The sequence below is a fragment of the Ornithodoros turicata genome, chromosome 3 (genome assembly GCF_037126465.1).
Source record: "Ornithodoros turicata isolate Travis chromosome 3, ASM3712646v1, whole genome shotgun sequence".
Lineage (NCBI taxonomy): Eukaryota > Metazoa > Arthropoda > Arachnida > Ixodida > Argasidae > Ornithodoros > Ornithodoros turicata.
Genome location: NC_088203.1, coordinates 53,929,951 through 53,948,328, shown reverse-complemented (window position 1 = coordinate 53,948,328; position 18,378 = coordinate 53,929,951). Strand labels below are relative to the sequence as shown.

The 18,378-nt window shown below is 41.9% G+C and overlaps 1 protein-coding gene across 1 annotated transcript in view; it reads left to right on the top strand.

Moving 5' to 3' along the window:
- The first annotated feature begins 476 nt into the window (after positions 1-476).
- Positions 477-18,378, top strand: part of LOC135388471 (tyrosine-protein kinase SRK2-like) — a 509,896-nt gene continuing 491,994 nt past the window's right edge. The window contains exon 1 of the mRNA XM_064618049.1: positions 477-533. The gene's annotated coding sequence lies outside the window, so the exon portion shown is untranslated. The remainder of the gene's footprint in view (positions 534-18,378) is intronic.

Here is an 18,378-nt window from a genome sequence, read left to right as displayed (position 1 = left end):
CGTACCTTCCCACGCAGTTCAACAAAAGCTGTGTTCCCCTCGTACACGGCTAGACATCCACCTGTGCCCCCGTTTTCTCACCACCAAATCTTTTGAACCCCAATTCTCCGAATGTCTCATTTACCCGTACACCTTCTCTTTCCTGATTCTTATGTGACGGTTGCTCACGTGATGCATTGTATTACTGTCTGGTTGTTTTGTGTTTACTTAGTTCTGGAAACCTGTTTTATTGTATCTGTTCACTTGGTATATATACTCGTGTCGCACTTAGTTGTGTAACCTGAAGAAGTGCAGTCTCTTGCACGAAAGTTCTTGTTCGAATAAATATTAGTTGCTCCTAACCGTTTTTCATGTTACGTATGTAGTTCAGATATCGGAGAAACCAAAACCAATACTGGAGTCTCAGAGGTCCTTTGGATGCGACTTTGGTACAATATATTATCCAATCCAAACCGATGTCGGCTTAGTCACTGCCAATATGGCGCTTCTGTGGTTGTGCGCGAAGTTTTGTTTGCTAAAGTGTTATGTGAAAGGTGCAGTATGTCATATTTGTTTTACAATAATGTGATAAAATAGTGAGCGATACTTTCTTTTTTCTTTCTTTGGCAATTTGGGTGTTCATCAACACGTGACAAGTTTTATTTTGAGATGTAATGCGACATCTCAAACGTGGTTGGTGTCAAAAGCTTTGCAAGGAGCACGTTTGGTTGTTTATTTCAAAAAGTTGGTGTGATACTGATAATTTACGCCATTGCACGCAACGTAATTCATCCTGGCTTACTGTGGAATGGAAACGGGAACATTTGGTTTACAAAGCACGGAACGTGACTTCTGCAGGAATGAACAGTTCTCGCGTGACGGGAGCCCGTTTGGGATTTTATAAAGATTGTGAGGATTAGTTTTTGTCGAAGAACGGGCCTTTTTGAAGCGTGTCACATTTAATATTCCTCGTACTTTATTACTGTTATTACTGGGTTTTAGTGGCGCCAAAGCAGCTTGCAATTAGGTCACCGTAACAATGTACATTTTCTTAAACGTATTCCTTTCCGTTGAGCAAACGTTTAGGGAACAGTTTTACTTGTAGTGCGCCACATAAGATTGCAGAATATAAATTTGGGATATACAACAGGATAATAAAGTCTGAGTTTAACTGACGACTGGTTGAGGCGAGAATTTCTAAATAGCATTCCTTTGGGTCGTGATAAGTCGGACACTGTGTGGTGTACGTGCGTGTTCTGTTACTCTTTGTGATTTGAAATGAACATCGACATCTTCCTTGGGTTTATTGATTGCTGTGAAGATGGTATAACACATCATAAGCACAGGAGAGCTGCTGAAAGAGATCCATAATGAAATATAAGCATGAGCTTGGCCAACAACTCATGAGAAGGACGACAAGTCAGGACAGCACGCTAGTTCGAGCCGTCGTATGTAGGGCCGGCGAGAAAAATTACTGGCCCCCGGGTGATGACTCCGGACGGGTTCTGCCAAGGCCCCCTCCTCACGTCTCCTGCAGTGCTAGCTGCCATAGGGTCTTGGGTCAGGCAGGCCCCTGAAGAGGCCCCGGGGCTCCATCAATGGCTGCCCCCCTTTTGCCTGACCTGGTCTTATGTGTCGTCCTTCTTGTGAGTGTTGCCCAAGATCAGGCTTATATTTCTTCATGGAAGATAGTATATGCAACTTTATTTGCATTCAAGGAGATCTGGTTAAAGTTTAACCTGGTATTTAAATTTGATAGGTAACTATTAATGTCACTTGCAAGAGTAATTAACATAGGTTATTATTTTGTCAAGTTAAACATATGCAATTGTTTGTGCTTAGAGTCTTGCTTTTGCACTATAGAGTTTGTCCACCAGCTGGCCTGCATGTATGCCATGCTGTCATATTGAATTCTGCTTTCAAGAAAAGAACAAGTGCAATGGTTACTCACATGGAGCCATAACAGAAATATATTGGTCCGCATTAGGGAAGGTATGAATCGGACACGGATTAAAAATGAAAAGGATCTTGCTGCCTTGTCTAACTAGACAAGCCTCACCCATAGTCTTTATCATTTGTTGCTTTGACGACAACACTGCTGCATGATTCTGTGCTTCCCAGCGAATTATGAACCCAAATTGATGTACCTAAAAATGATGTTTTTTTTTTGTTTCTAATTAAATGTTCTACCAATTAGATATAAACATGACAGCTTACTCACTTTTTGTTGAATGAACTGTATTATGAGTATGATGCAATTATGTTGTGCAAAACACAAACACAAAATCTTTTCTTATACTGGGTGTAAATGTTTCTACGTAAATAGAACAAACCTTGGAAATGTGGGTGCAAATATAATTTTTTTGTGTGTGCCACCTATGCCGCCACACACACAAAAAGAGAAATGAAGTTCTGACTATGCCCATGGGTACAAACATAATTATGACACCCAATGGATATGAGATAGTTGCTGAATTTACCACAGTAACAGATGACTATGGAAGACTTAGCGTAACAGATGGTGAATTCACGTTGTAAAACCTCTATCGTCCACCCAGTAGCACATTTTTCCAGGATTGTACAGGTTTTTTTTTTTGTTGTTCTACATGGATTTTATAAACTAAAAAGTCTGTGAGAGTAGTGTTGATGCCATCTTGGCTGGCGGTTATCCTGTAGGACACTGTACGCAACAACTTGACGACTAACTAGCTAATATTATTTTATTAACTTATTAAGTGCATGTTTTCTGAGAAATGTGAAATAGCGAAACTGGAGCCAGTCATTATTCAAATCTATCATTCGTATTAAATGCCCTGAGGAATGAGACATACCCTGAGATATAAATTCCCAATATCTGCTAGTTGAAATAAGAACTATGCACTGATCGAGCGCCGACAGAGCGACAGGCTACCCACGTGAGAGGGCCACGTGCTTTGGAATGATGGTGCTGTCTGGTATAGGTGCTAATCTGTCAGCCCGATCGACTGCTCTCCAACCCAACTAAATGATGCGAAGATCACATCGTTTCTGTGCTCGAAAACTGCGTAGTTCTGGTTTCGACTGGTCGCATAGCAAAATTTGGCATTTTATATCTCAAGGTACGTTCATTTCTCAGGGTGTTTAATAAGGATGATGGGTTTCAATTATGATTTGCTCCAATCGTGTTATCTCATTTCCCAGCGAACAGCTTATTAATGGGTTCATTAATAAATTTTAGCTAATTAGTAGTCCAGTAGTTGCACACACTTCTTCACAGGATATCTGGCTGGCAGTGGCGTACAAAGGTAGGGGGGGCTCGATACGAAAACTCCCCCCCCCCCCCCCCCCCCCGCTGATTCTGTGTCGACAACACACACATAGTTGTGCACACTGCACACTGAGGATTAAAAAAGGGAACAAAAATAGTTGATTTAGACGTACACAGTACGATTACAGTATAGGCTGTCATGACCAATGAAGTGGTGTCACGAGATTGGAAATATTTTGAAAAGCTCATACTTTGAAAACCATTCAAGAGTGCTTCTTAGATAGACGCCATGAACTACAAGAACTTTCGTGATAGTCACACTGGTCTCCCCCCCATATATTATGTTCTCGGATTTGCACGATTTGTGTGGGTCGGTCCGTGGCAGGTAGGGGGGGGCTCGAGCCCCCCCTAGCCCCCCCGTGGCTACGCCACTGCTGGCTGGCTGCGTAACCCGCCTGCCAAGATTGCATCAGCACTGCTCTCGCAGCTTTCTAATAAAAAATTTGTGATAAAAAACTAAAAAACCCAAACACCCTATGTATCTTATGCAAATAATTGAAAGTGGAACACTGTTGTTGTTTGTGCCTTTCATATTGAAATGTCTGATGGTTCTTTGAATTCTATTTGTGACTTAATCAATCAATCATTTATTTCCTTCATTAAAATAATGCACACAATTATCATAGAACTGAAGGAACCAGAGGGAAAATCTCGGTTAAAGGCTCCTTCGTGAAAAGTATCTAGATGTCAGTAAAGCACTAGTTAAGTTGGGTAAGGCTACAAGGTATACGATACAATAAGACGATAAACAAACAAAACCAGGACACATAAATCGAAATTCAAGAGATAACTAATAACCAGACAAATTAAACTGCATTACGAATTACCACATGCCTCACTCGATTTCTAAACAAAGAAAACTGACGGGTGCTTATTATATCATGAGACAACTGGTTCCACTCACAGACTCCTCGAAACAAAAATGGCAGCCTCCCATAGTTTGTTTTCACCAAAGGTAACTTCAACCTACCACCTGCACCAGCCCTCGTGCGTTGGTTCCAACTCAGGTGACTAAAATTAATTTTTGGCAAGATGAGATTAAGGCTTAAGATGCGATGAGTTAGGTTGAGTACGCTGTAAGAAATTATATCATGAACTCTAAGGATATGAATGTCATGATATGGGACATGAGAGAAAAATGGCAAGCCAAACGTGATCCTAACAGCATGGTTTTGTATTACGTGAAGAGCACCAAGATGCGTTTTGTAAGTTTAGCCCCAAACAGGAGCACAGTAAGATAAGTGGGAATGTATAAGGGCATAATAGAAGTTGAGTAAGATAGAAGATTGGGAAAAACTTTCGGGTTCTCACAAGAACACTTATACAATATGAAATCCTGCGGATAGTATGATTAATGTGCAATGTAAAATGAAGATATCTGTCAGATATGACTCCTAAAAATTTTGTTTCATGATTAATTTGTAATGAACTTCCCAAAAGGGATACTGAAGTGGGTGTGACAACATTATGCTTATGAGAATGAAAAATCATTGACACTGTTTTATTTGTGTTTAAGTGTAATTTATTAGTATGACACCAATGAACGAGGTTACGAATGTCTTTATTTAATTTTAACGATAGATCATCGATATCCTTACCGATTAATAGTAAAGTAGTGTTATCTGCCTACAAAAATGCTTCAGAAAATTCACTGTGCTCAGGGAGGTCGCTAATATACAGTAAAAAGAGAAGCGGACCTAGTATAGATCCCTGTGGTACGCCAACGTTAGAAACTCGACGTTGAGAGAAAGCCTCCTGACATCTAATAACATGAGACAGGTTTTCGAGGTAACTAGTAACTAGACCAAACGCAGGTCCTGTGAGCCCATACCTGGCTAATTTAGAAAGAATAATTTCGTGGTTGACACAGTCAAAAGCTCTAGAGAAATCAATGAAGAGAGAAATGTCTAAGCCGCCCTGGTCAATACATTGTTTTATGCGTTCCGTAAAACTTAAAAGAGCTGTCTCTGTAGAATAACCCCTGCGGAAACCAAACTGGTTTGCACATAACACATGAAATTTGTTAAGCTAGATCGTTATGCGCTTTTGTAAGAGTCTTTCAATGACTTTACCCAGAACAGGAAGAATCGAAATCAGTCTGTAATTACTGATATCAGAAGGATCACCCTTCTTAAGTACGGGCACAATGATCGCACATTTACGTGAACCAGGAAATACCCCTTGCCTAAACGAGAGATTCACAATGTGAGATAGCACAGGGGATATAATATCCTTAACCAGTTTCAATTTAGACGCAGATATGTTGTCATACCAGGGTGATGTATTACGTAAAGATGAAATAACTTTGGCAACTTCCGTAGAAGATGTAGGCTGAAGAAAAAAAGATTGCAGAAGACGACATGGCATAGGAACTGGTGGTCATTGAAACTACCCGTTCTCATTTCTCCCTTCTCACATTGCCCTTCTTCAAATGACCTGGCTCAAAAGGACTTTCTGGTTTTATCCCGTATCGGAACTACCTCCCTCAAAACGCCCTTCTCCTACGACCTCATTGCCCAGAGCCATCGCCCTATTTCGGGATGTGATATGATAAAGAAAAAAATGGGGATGTGAGTTTCGACGAAGTCGAACTGGCTACCCCAGTACACTTACACACAGAAAGTACAAACAGATGATGAAAAAACAGAGATGATGCCCAGAGAAGAACAGAGATGATAATGGAGTTCAACATGTAGTTGAAAAGTTTCGACCAAGTGATAGTAAAATGTCGGAATCGCGGGGGACACACAGAGCACACATTCAGCAAGTCATAGAATGTCCATCAGCCCAGTTGTATGGAGAAAGTCTTCAAGTGCTGCCTTGTCGGACGAAGAGTCGACACGAGAGAGGCTTCTTTCAGGAGAACAGTCTCTATGTACAGACTTCTTTCCTTTTTCCATTGTATACATACCTGCCAACTCTCCCGATTCATCCGGGAGAGTCCCGGATTCGGACCAGTTTGTACGATTGTACGGCCGAGAAGCAAATCTCCCGGAAAATGCAGTTTCCCTCTCTATATCTCCAACGCCTGCTTTTTCGCTGGGCACACAGACGAAAACGTTAATCCAATACCAGCCCAATTGCCATCGGCATCGCTGCCGCTTCCCGGAGCCTCTGTGTTACGGAGTTCAGGGGTTCTGGCCATTGTTCTAGTTCTATTACTTCTAGTTTCCGGGCATTTCCTCCATATTTTCGGGCGACAAAGGTGCTTTTGCACTAGCTGTTTCGACCTTGCGTACCTCGCAAAGAGAACAGAGACATAGGTTTGTGTCCTCACGTTCTTTTGAGAACGTGTCATAGCCTTGTCACAGCTTGACACCCAGATAGTTTCTTGGAGAGGGCAAAGTCTGTTGCTGCAAAACTTGTGCCTACTGGGGTGAAGTGTGCTCCTGTTACATATGCAAATAAAAGCCACCCAACAACGGCTTTCTCCTCCCCCCCCCCCCCCCCCCCGCTTTTGAAATCTCCCTAATTTGGACGTTCCCAAGTTGGCAGGTATGTAGTATAGAAAGTTGACAGGCGTACTGCTGACTATTCCCTTTTGCGTCCCTTTTTTTCGAAACTAAACAATTTAGGAACATTGTGTATGAGGTTATTAATAATAAAAGGTTGCATGCATTTCTAGAGAATCTTGATGGCGTCGACAGGGCTGATCTTAGTGAAGAGATGAAAAAAAAGAAAAAGAAACGTGCAGAAAAACGTGATGCAACATATTCTTTCATAAAGAAATGTTGTGATGTGTCATTTCTGTCAAAAACATTTATCCTTTTCAAAAGGTGTCAAAAGCCATGTATTTTGCCTCGCCCAGTAGCACTGATAAATAAATGGAACAAACTATGTTGACGGTTTATACAGCCGAGAAACATATCTGAACTAAAATGTTAAAGCAAGACCTAAAGAAATCAAATGGCACGTGAACTTAGAATTGCCTTTATTTAACGAACTAGTGCCACAATTATCCAAAGCTGCAGGTATTGCCTCAGTATGTCATTCCTCTCTGCCTACAAAAATCCTGAGACCAATGTACTTTGACCTCATCCCATCTACAGTGAATTACTCTCATTTAGGTTGGGGGCACCACAACGAACGGTAATTTGATAAACCTTTTTTATTGGAAAAGAAAATAACTCATCACAAAAGAGATCTATTGAATGTGCAGTGTGTACTCGTAGAAACTATTTTCGCATACAAACTAGTCATTCTAGCAACTCAACAATTCCTTAACATGATAACAGGTCGAAAAGTACACAACCCACCTATACGCTTCCGTAGAACTGATAAATGGAAAAGACTATCCTTGACTTTGCTGACCAAGAGTGAGGGAGGCTCTGCCTCCAAAATGCGCACCAATAGGAGGTCTCGGAAGGTGGGGCGCTGCAGCCTCTGCTCTTGCCTAACAGATAGCACACCGGTAGCACTCGGCTCGGGATATGTGAGCCGCTGTCGTCTCCTTCTCCCGGTAGAGCTACGACCTTGAAGCTGACCCGCAGCCACTGCTCTCGTAACATTGGCGCTCGATAAGGGCACGTGTGGTCGCGGTAACCTAAATTCCGATGACGCGACGATACTGCGTAGTTTTGACGATTATGCTTTATGGATGTGTCATTACCAAATTTTTGGCCAGTTCGACGTTTTGCTCTGCTCTTATGCGTGAACATTGCCTCAGCTCATGTGAAAGGAAAGGAATGTTTCTGCTTTTATTCTACTCCTCGCACTGAAGTAAATCATTTAAAATAATTGTGCTGTGTGTGTGTCTTTTTCTTTCTTTTTGTAAGTAGCTACGGAATAAAATAATTGCACTGTTTGTGTGTGTGTGTTTCGTTTTTGTAAGTAGTTACGGAAGTATGTAAAAAGGAAAGAAATGTTGCTGCTGGTTGTACTCCTTGCACAGAAATAAATCATTTGAAATAACTGTACTGTGTGTTTCTTCTTTTTTTTTCCTTTTTGTAAGTAGTTATGGGAGAAAATAATTGTACTGTGTGTGTGTCTTTTCTTTCTTTCTTTTTGAAAGTAGTTACGGAAGGTGTCCGCCCGTTTGGTTGAAAACTGTTTGTTCGAAGGGTAGTTCCCACTTGAATCAGAAGCAGACAAAAGAGGGAAAAAAATTCACGCAGCAGCAGCGAGTTCCGAAAAAAATGGTCCGGCGTCCGGAGTTTCTCTTACTTGCGACATAAGAAGTGGAAAGAGAGGGTCGCATTGGTCCCTCAGTCGTCAAAACAACTAAATTAGCTAAATGTCACTTAATTAGGTATCTTTGCTTCAACTGATTACTTTAAGTACTGTAGGACAAAAACAGGATTGAGTCCTTTAACTCAGACAACAGTCAGTGCAGCAGGCTACTCTGCACCGTGTTCCGGAAATAATGCACAAGCACCGGGCTTAGCCTATGGCCCTTGGTGGCATAGGCTGAAATAATGGTTCGGCGGGGTTCCATGCTTCCAAAAATACAGGAGCGGCGTTGTGGATAGCTCATGAAACAGATCACACAGACAACGTGACAAGATTAAGAAGCAATTCTCCAAGGCCCTGATACCTCCTACGTAGTTCCGGCAGATATGTTGGAAAAATGCAGCGAACAACATGTCTCACGTTAGCATGGGCGTAAGAAAAAACTATCCCGGGCTGCGGAGCATTTTGCCAAATGAAATGTTTGCACGTACTTTTAGCAATGCACACAGGCAGTATCAGCCACAAGGACATGAAAGTGGAGCTAAACCTCTAACTGTGCTTTCAAAGCTCGTGCAAACGCAGTTTCACCACTGAATGCAAATAAATAGCAAAAAAAAAAAAAAAAAAGAAAAGAAAAAGGCACACCATCGCATCGCCTTCTGCATGCAAAAAAGTGGATTAGGATGAGGAATGTGTTTATGGGCAAGCGGATTACACAGAGTGAACTATTCCTTACGATAACAGCATTTAGAACTGAAGTTTTCTTTTGTTGTTTACTTCTTTTTTGTTTCATCAACGCTCCAAGCGAAAGAATAAAAAAATCTATCAAACGACTGCTGCCATTTCGATCAAACGGTGTTCGATCAGATGGCTCTCGACCAAACGACGTTCGGTCAAATGTCCTGGAACCCTTACAAAAAGAAAGACACACACACAGTACAATTATTTTCTTCCGTAACTACTTACAAAAACAAAAAAAAAGAAACACACAGTACAATTATTTCAAATGATTTCTTTCAGTGTAAGGAGTACAACAAGCAGCAACATTTCTCTCCTTTTTGCGTACTTCCGTAGTTACAAAAACGAAACACACACACACGCAGTACAATTATTTTCTTCTGTAACTACTTACAAAAAAAGAAAAGAAACACACAGTACAGTTATTTCAAATGATTTATTTCGGTGTGAGGAGTAGAACAAGCAGCAACATTTCGTTCCTTTTTACATACTTCCATAACTGCTTACAAAAAAGAAACACACGCACACAGTACAATTATTTTATTCGGTAACTACTTACAAAAAGAAAGAAAAAGATACACACACAGTACAATTATTTTAAATGATTTATTTCAGTGCAAGGAGTAGAACAAAACCAGCAACATTCCTTTCCTTTTTCGTGAGCTGAGGCAATGTTCACGCATAAGAGCGGAGCGAAACGTCGAATTGGGCAGAAATTTGGTAGTGACACATCCATAAAGCATAATCGTCAAAACTACGCAGTATCGTCGCGTCACCGGAATTTAGGTTACCTCGACCACATGTACCCTTACCGAGTGCCAATGTTGCGAGAGCAGAGGCTGTGGGTCAGCTTCAAGGTCGTAGCTCTACCGGAACAAGCAGACGACAGCGGCTCACATATCCTGAGCCGAGCTCTACCGGTGCGCCATCTGTTAAGCAATAGCAGAGACCTCTGCGCTCCGCCTTCCGAGTCCTCCTATTGGCGCGCATTGTAGAGGCGGAGCCTCCCACGCTCTTGGTCAGCAAAGTATAGGATGGTCGAAAATTCCATATCTGCAGTAATTATGACAAGCGATTACTTCATCACAACCTACAACAGCTACTTAATCAGTTCCCTAGTGAACACATCTGTAATCAAAACATGTAACAGGACCACGTACTGGATGTATGAATTGTACACAGTACTCACCAGCCTGTAATGGGCTTCATATTAATATCATTGTAATTTTTCATTTGTGACCTGTTGTAGCTCTTTATGTTTCTTGATATCTTTTTTTTATACATACAAAAATGATACCTTGTTTGCCAGAATGTTCATTTTCATTGTGTTATATCATGGCAGCATATCTAATGGCAGCATATGTAATTGGCCTTTCTATGTTTTTCCAGCCTCGTAACATCAGTTCTGTCATGTTCACCAGTTGCCGCTTGCGTCGATCCCGTCGTATGATTGTGTGTACGAGTGAGAAAACTGTAAGAGTGAAAGGGGGCTGAGTGAGAGAGAGCGGTTGATATGTTCCTTCAGGTGACACGCCCTTGGAGGTCGCTGGGGTGGTGTTAGCTCAGCTGAATTGGTAGAGCCCTGGACCGGTAATCCAGAAGATGTGGGTTCGTGTCCTACAGTTGGCTAACTTTTCAGTGACTTCCATCCTTCAGCATATCAAGTTAGTTAGACGGTCAGAGGTAGAATGCTTTATTTCTCTACAGGAGAAGTACAAGAAAGTTAATACGCATGCGCCCCCCAGTGATGGCACAAGATAACACTTGTCAGTACACTGTGCTCTGTTGCTTTATCAAGCCAAGCATCAGCTGTACTAACCGATGAACCTTGCGTCTATTTTCAAAGTGAGGGATACAATTATCACACTTAAGTTCCATCATAATCATACTAATTATAGACAAAGGATGTAACCTTTGTCTGTGCAGATTCAAGTTTTTGTACAAGGTATTTTTGCCAAGGGTTCCATATGAGACACGCAAATTCTAGTTTTGGTCGAATAAATGAGTTAAATGGATGCAATTTCATGTCAGGGGATGCCATATGAAGTCTACGACAGAAGAATCCTAACTTTTGTGAGGCTCGACTGCAAATTTTTTCTACTTGTGTTTTCCACAAGATCACTGTTTAAATACACACCTAAATATTTGTCAGAAGCAAAGTTCGAGGTAACTCGTTAACTAAGTAACTAAGTTCCTTTTCTGGTAGCTTGTAACTTAACTCGCTACTTTTGCACCATGGTAACTTTCAGAGGAACTTGTTTATTTTTTGGGCAACTTTGCCAAAGTAACTTAAGCGAAGTTGCAAGTTACTTTTTGCTTTCTCTCCGGTTCTTTCATGACATTTTATGCCATAAAACGTGATATCCAATCAATGACAGTTATCCTATTCAGGAAGTAAGAACCGCTGCCATTGAAATGAAGCTGAACCATTGTGCGCCCACAGGGACTAAGATTCAAAGCGTTCGAATTGTTGGACATAAACGAAAACGATCTACGCATGTTGCACTCCTCCGCAGGCAACTCAAGGTCGAACTCAACTGCTCACGCGCCCAGCATCTGTGTAGTGCTGTTTTGTGTATGAAGTAACTTGGAAGTAACTCGTTCTTCTTTTAAGTAACTCTGTAACTGTGAGTTGCATTTCAGGCTGAAGAACTTCGTTATTAACCTACTTACATTTTTCTCACGGTAACTTAAGTCATAACGAGTTCCTTTTGACGGGTAACTTTTCTATGCATTGTCGGAAGCAACATGACCCTCAGGACCGTGTTCGTTGAGGTAATTTTGTAGGGGAGAGGGAGTTTCCTTTACTTGAGTCCTGACAGGCGATGATGGAATGCCTCAGCGGGTAGGTGGACGTGGCCTCATGCTAGGACGGTGCCGCTAGAACTGGCTGTCAGCCACAGAGGGACGTCTTCATCAACGTCCATGGGCCGCCACAATGGTACAGAACATGTTTTGACCAAGATAATGGCTAGTACTGAGTTTTGGCCATGATAACTTCCATACTCCACTTAACACACCATTCATTCAAGAATGAAAGCTAATTCTGTAAAGCCAGACAATCATTTTAATCATGAATAGTTTATGCAGATGATGTTGTTTTCTATTAAAGATGGACAATACTATTTACATCCACATGCACGTTGTTAATTGTAGAGCAAAAAAACAGAAGAGGGCCAACAACAGACCCCAGTGCAACACCAGAAAAAACTTCAAAAGGTGACAAGGTGCTAGACCACTTTACACACTGTGTTCTACCATCCAAGAAACAAGGAAACCAATCTACAAGCTTAGTTTCAATGCCAAATGACTTGAGTTTGCTAATAAGACGACTGTGTCGAAAGCTTTCTTGAGATCAATGAAAGCTGTGTCCACATGATTGTCGTTATTCATGCTCAAAAACATCCATCACAAACCCAGACAGCTGAATTTCATACGAGTTGCCTTGCCTGGATCTGTGTTGATTTTTAAATAGTATGTTATTGCAATCCAAATACTCCCTGATGTGAGAGCACATAACTTGTTCCATTAGTTTGCAACAGATGCATGTTAACGATATACAGTGGAACCTCGTTAATACATACCCGCTTAAGCCGTAATTCCGCTTAAGCAGTAGTTGCGCTGAATCCCCGTAGCGACTCCCATTGAAACCAATGTATTTGCTACCCGCTTAAGCTGTAGCAGTTCGCAGTCTCAGTATCGGTTAATGCGTACTTTTCGTTCTGAAACAGTCCATGCAGAACAAAAAAACTAGCTCCTCCACCAGAAACAAAGATTTGGAAGCACGTGGCTCCTCCAGAGACGACGCCAATACGTCACTCCTGCGAGGAGGAGAGGTCATTCTCCTGCAAAGTGGAGAGGGCAAGTAGGCTCCTCCCCTCGTATAGTAGTGTAGTAGTTTCGTCGTTTTGTTTCTTGTGTTGGCTTGTGGGACAGTGCCATGCTACCGTGTCCTGAACACCAAGGAGAAACTGGACATCATCCGTACCATCGATCAGTTTGCCAGAAAACGGGGACTTCTTGAACAGCTCGCTAGTAATGTTTGTGGATCTGAAGCTGCGATCATTGCTGCAAGGCCGCGTCAGAACGAAGCGAAAATAACGGACTATCTTGTTGCAAAGTGAATAAACGGCAATATCTATCTTCATTTTGTTGAACATGTTCCATTTCTCTTCCATTAGACAGGTACGTGGACTCGTACTCTGAGTTTTTGGTTAAGCCGTACTACCGCTTAGTACATAGTTTTTTGTTGTCCCCGCCAGGTACGCATTAACGAGGTTTCATTGTATGCCTATAATTAGGGTTCCGCGTTTTCGATATTTATGTTTGAGCAGATTCGGCTATGTTTTTCGATGTCTATTGATTTTTGCGAAATCGAAGATTTTCGATGTTTTTCCTTGCGTGTACACAATTTACATTTGTTATCGTCGACAGTTATTGTCGAATAGCAATTACAATGTAATTTCAGTGCTGTGCGCATCTAATGGAGCCTTAACAACAGCAACCAATGCCAATTGCCTGTTTTTTTTACATCAAAAGACTTCATTGAGACGAGAATATGTTAAGAACATGTTCAAATGGCTTAAGCAGTAGCTGTTCGCAGCCTCAATATTGGTTAATGCGTACTTTTCGTCCTGAAACAGTCCGTGCAGAACAAAAAAACTGGCTCATCCCGTACCAGAAACAAAGATTTGGAAGCACATGGCTCCTCCAGAGACGGGGCGACGCCAATACGTCACTCCTGCGAGGAGGAGAGGTCATTCTCCTGCAGAGTGGAGCCTCTAAGAAACAGCTCTTGCCTTTCACTAATTAGTCGAGTTCCATAAATGCTGCAAGAAATGACCGGAAGGCGTTTACTCACCTTGTTCATTACGAGGATTCTTCAGATTCACGTGGCGATGCGATTGCACGTGCTCCGATATGAGTGCCGCACCTCTTCCACAGCCCACATTAACTGTCACGCAACAATACTTGCATACAACAACACCTTCCTTGCCTGAGAGCTCAAAATCTTGATCTTCGCAAACGTAGTCCGTCAACCTTTTTCTTCCCATCTCGGGTGCCACGGAAAGACGGGACCGCCGTACATGGAAAGTGGAGTTGTCGTAACCTCTCCGCTAAACAACTAAAGGCCGGTGACTGAGATTCTACGTGACGTCACGTCTCTAAAAGGTTCACAAGTGCGGTGGGGCACCTACAATGGCAGAAAACTGAGATTCCGACCAGTGCACCCGATGTGGGACAAAAGGATTGACCCTGGAACCGTCAATATGGTCGCAGATCATCCAATCATAGCAAATACCGAGAAAAGAAGAGTAATAAAGCAAAGCCTGCTTGGCGTGTTGGAATCCTAAGCTGGGCATGTGCAGCAATTTATCTGTCACGGTTCCTGGAATGTTCCTCTGTATTTGATGTTTTTCCATTAAAAACTGAATGAGGGAAAATTTACTCGGCGTATGTTTTTCGATTAAAACCGAAAACGCGGAAACCTATCTATAATCCACAACACTAATAGGTTTATCAGTTTTAGGGACCTGTGTTACAATCGCACGCTTCCAATCTAGGGGTAGATCTGCATAGTCTAATTGCTGCTGGCAAACTCCCTGTAAAATCTTAGTAGCTGGTTCTTTCATTATTTGTAATATTTCCAAAGAAATGCAATCGCAACCGCAGGATCGCATGTGGCAGTACACATGAGCAAATCCACCTGAGCATGGCTGGAGGCTAAGGAATAAATGGTCCTGCCTTGGCAAGCTCATAGCCTGACCTAAACCCGTTGGAAAACCTCCATGGAATCGTTCTCTGCAGGGTACCTGTGAGTGAATGCCAGTCATGATATGTGCCGAGAGGTAAAAAATGCAATGGGTGATGCGTGGGGCTGAACCATACACAATCTAATTCAGAATGTTCAACGGTATCTCCTCGACGTTATTGGGAGCCTATTGAGTGATGGATTTTTTTTTTGCTCGTGTGTTACAAACTACATTTATATAAAACTAGTTTTGCTATATTTTTGCACCAAGTCAAAACAAAAAATATGCAGAAAAAATTATATGACACAAGCTTGTAAAAAAAGTATTGTTTCTGTGGCTTTTAGCAATGCTGAATCCAATAGAACACATTTGACAATGCGAAAGTTGGACTGGGATGCTATACCACCATTTTCAGGGGTGTCCCAATATTTATGCACTGCACTGTAGCCAACAGAGATTCCAGCATTTATTAAATATTCATTGAATTCGTTAACTGTCTCCTTTCCTCAGAAAAATTATTGGGTTGACATACTTTTGTAATGAGTTAGTGCCCATAGGGTTCAGAATCCCGGGCCGTTTTTATAATTCCGGGATTTGGACATTTCCAAATGTAGATCCTGGGGTGGGATTGGGATTATTTGCAGCAATTCCCAGGATGCTGTATAGGACTGTATCTGCCTGCACATCCATACTATCATGAATTGTGATATGCGGACGTTTCCTGTCATCTCCGCGGAGCATTGCAGTTGAAGAAAATACAACCTGCACCCCGCCACACACAAAATATCGCGTATTGTACTGAGCATTCGCACTGTGCTGGAAGATCAACTTTACGTTGGAATGTCTCTCTTCTCGTCCTCTACGGAATATTTTGTCGCTGCGCTCTATATAGTAATGAAGCTGCTAACAGCAACGACATTTCACACATCTTCCGCTGGAGTATTCTGAGGGCTGGTGCGTTTTGCTCTTCTCTCCTTTTACACATCCACAGTAATTGTTGTGTTCTAGTCTGGAGCATCCCAGTCTAGTTTTCTCAAAAGGCTGTGCATACATATTCATGGAGATCAAAAGAAAAAAAACATACGAGAAAAATTCTGCAAAGAGTACAATTCTGCAATACTTTGTGTGGCCTTTCGGAAGACTCATGATTTTGTAGGAGTTTGAATGTAGCTTGAGGGCTCTTCTTGGCGAGGGTCTCTGTTGAGAGTGGTTGACACAATTCAGCAGGGAACATTTTTGTCATGCGTCATGGGTGATCAGGTTGGGTCAGTTTCAGATTGTAAGTGATATTTTAGGGGAGGGCCGCTTGAAACCAAAAGTTTGTAAGCCATCGTTCTTTCCTTTTCACTCGTACGACTGCTTATTCGTTGTCCAGAAAGCCGAAATTCATTATCCCAAAATCCAGGGATTTGACCTCTCCGAAATCCCAAGATATTGGGATCCTGTGATCCGAACTGTAAGTGCCCATCATTATAATCATTCAGGAGTTGAATGTCTCGCTATATTTTTTTGTTAATGCACCTATAACTCAGTACATTATCAAGTATATTCTTGTTTAAGTTTCTTTATATCAGTGCTTAACTTACTTCTGAGTGACTTGTATGTTTGTAATAGAGTCAGCTCACTTTCAGAGTGTTAATGAATTTTTGATAGTGATATTTATAAAAGTTATCCGTGTGTAATATATGGGTTCCGAGAGGGAGGTGGGGTCGTAGTTGCATTCTATGGAGGCCCTAGGTCGCTGGCTGTGGGAATCGCCTGTGCTTTACTTCCAGGTCCTCATTGTCAGATGTAGTTAATTAATTTGAAACTTATCCACCGGATGCCCTGCATACCAGGTACAGTGAACCCTCGTTATTATGACCATGGTCGTTCCCGAAACTTTTGGTCATAGCGCGGAATTGTCATATTAACGGGGGGATTTGCAGGGGTTTCACTGCATTGTTCCCCAGGAGTATGGTCGTAAAGCGCGTATGTCAGATTATCGGGGGTCATATTAACGAGGGTTCACTGTATTTCGGTTGCAGTCATTCTATTGTCCAGTTTCTATCGCTTTGCATGCTTTGCCTCCCCTTGGAAGCTCTTTGTCCTCCCCTGGAAAAAATCATGGGAACACCCATAGTTTGTACAACTCAGTTGGAATTCATGGTTCTCTTGCTTTGGCATGTGTGTTAATAGCACATATTGGCAAAACAAAGTCGTAACATTGCCTTATGTTAGAATAAAACGTATCTTATGCGTTTCTACAATCTGCTTCAGTGGTGACATCATCCCAAATGAGATCAAAGTTCTGTAAGTTTTCGCTGTTGATATGTCCTATAGTTGTGTTCAACTTAACAAACAGAATAAATTTAGTCTTTCAACTACATATGCTGTTTGAGATAAGGAGACGTGCTGCAGAGATGGAGAAATGCTGCAACTCCACCATGCGCCATCAGTAAGGTAGTGGAAGGGGGGCTCGGGGCATTTGTTTATAGTGGATCTGGCGGCCTGGTCTTCGAACGTGTGAAACGTGTGCCGTTAATAAGTATTTGAGAATATGTAGCATTCAAGTCGAAATGTTGGATTCACAACAGCATCTTTAAAGCAGTCATTGTTACAGCGCACTTTCTACTGCAGCGTAGTATCATGTGGCCAATCTTAACAGCCAACACAGAAGCAGAGTAAGTATCCAGCCATCCTATCTGTGGTTCAGTAATATTCTGTAAGCAGACAGACTAGCTTTCTTTTCCTTCTTAAGTTGAACACGACTATACAATAATTAGAGTTCCGCTTTTTTGCAATGTTTATTTTTGGGCAGATTCAGTGTATGTTTTTCGATGTCTATTGACTTTCGCGAAATCGGAGTTTTTCTATGGTTTTCCTTGCGTGTACATGGTTTACCCGACAGTTACCGGCGAATAGCAATTACAATGCAATTTCAATGCTGTGCGCGTCTAACGCAGCCTTAACAACAACAACCAATGCGAATTACTAGTTTTGTGAAATCACGAAAGTAACTGTATTGCTTCACAGCGAAGTGATGGCGCATTCGCTAAACCAACGAAAGCACAACTCATTTAAGCTTGTTGTAATAAATGCAAGCATACTTGCCGAGGTTCTTGTCAGACATTGCTGCGTGCTCTTTAGTTCTCGAGTTCTATAAGTGCTGCAAGAAATGACCGGAAAGCGTTTGCTCACCTTGTTCATTACGAGGATTCTTCAGATTCACGTGGCGCCGCTATTGCACGTGCTCCGATATGCGCGCCACACCTCTTACACAGCCGACATCAACTGTCACGCGACAACACCTTTCTTTCCTGAGAGTTCAAAATCTTGATTTTCGCAAACGTAGTCCGAGGCCCTCTTCCTTTTTCTTCCCATCTTGAGTGCCGCGTTAAGACAGGATTGCCCCTATGTGGAAACTGGAGGTGTATGCACTGTCGTAGCCTC